Source organism: Arachis stenosperma, chromosome 3, assembly GCF_014773155.1.
Source record: "Arachis stenosperma cultivar V10309 chromosome 3, arast.V10309.gnm1.PFL2, whole genome shotgun sequence".
Taxonomy (NCBI): domain Eukaryota; kingdom Viridiplantae; phylum Streptophyta; class Magnoliopsida; order Fabales; family Fabaceae; genus Arachis; species Arachis stenosperma.
The window spans coordinates 162,221,680-162,222,709 of NC_080379.1; the positions used below are offsets into that span (position 1 = coordinate 162,221,680).

At 39.1% G+C, this 1,030-nt stretch overlaps 1 non-coding gene across 1 annotated transcript; it reads right to left on the minus strand.

Annotated features, from left to right (window-relative positions):
- Positions 1-723: 723 nt before the first annotated feature.
- LOC130972270 (small nucleolar RNA R71) lies at positions 724-827 on the minus strand. Its single transcript, XR_009083460.1, has one exon. It is a non-coding gene; the product is annotated as a small nucleolar RNA R71 (small nucleolar RNA).
- Positions 828-1,030: the final 203 nt, after the last annotated feature.

Here is a 1,030-nt window from a genome sequence, read left to right on the forward strand (position 1 = left end):
GAAAATTATCCCTCCCCCATCTTATTCTATTTATTCATTCATATCCTAATATCTCATCTCACATCTCTGCCATCCTCACAGTTGTGTTTCTTCCATTACATTACATTCTTTGTCTCCAACTCTTCTTCTCCCCCTTTCTTCTTCTACTAACATAAAGGAATCTCTTTTTATATGAGCAGGAACAGGGATAAAGGCACTCTTGTTGAAGTTGATCCAGAACCTGAAAGGACTCTGAAGAGAAGATTAAGAAAAGCTAAATTACAACAATCCAAAAACATCTTTAAGAGAAACAACCTTTCAGAAATTTTCGAACAAGAGGAAGAGATGGCAGCTGAAAATAATAATAATAATGCAAGGAGAATGCTTGGTGACTTCACAAAGCCAACGTCCAAGTTTGATGGAAGAAGCATCTCCATTCCTGCCATTGGAGCCAATGATTTTGAGCTTAAGCCTCAATTAGTTGCTTTAATGCAACAAAACTGCAAGTTTTATGGACTTCCATCTGAAGATCCTTACCAGTTTTTAACTGAGTTCTTGCAGATCTGTGACACTGTTAAGACAAATGGAGTTAATCCTGAAGTCTACAGACTCTTGCTTTTCCCTTTTGCTGTAAGAGACAGAGCTAGAGTATGGTTGGATTCACAACCCAAGGATAGCCTGGACTCATGGGATAAGCTTATCACTGCATTCTTAGATAAGTTCTTTCCTCCTCAAAAGCTGAGCAAGCTGAGAATGGATGTTCAAACCTTCAAACAAAAAGATGGTGAATCCCTCTATGAAGCTTGGGAAAGATACAAGCAGCTGACCAAGAGATGTCCATCTGACATGTTTTCAGAATGGACCATATTAGATATATTCTATTATGGTCTCTCTGAGTTTTCGAAAATGTCACTGGACCATTCTGCAGGTGGATCTATTCACCTGAAGAAAACGCCTGAAGAGGCTCAAGAACTCATTGACATGGTTGCAAACAACCAGTTTATGTACACCTCTGAGAGGAATTCCGTGAATAATGGGGTACCTCAGAAGA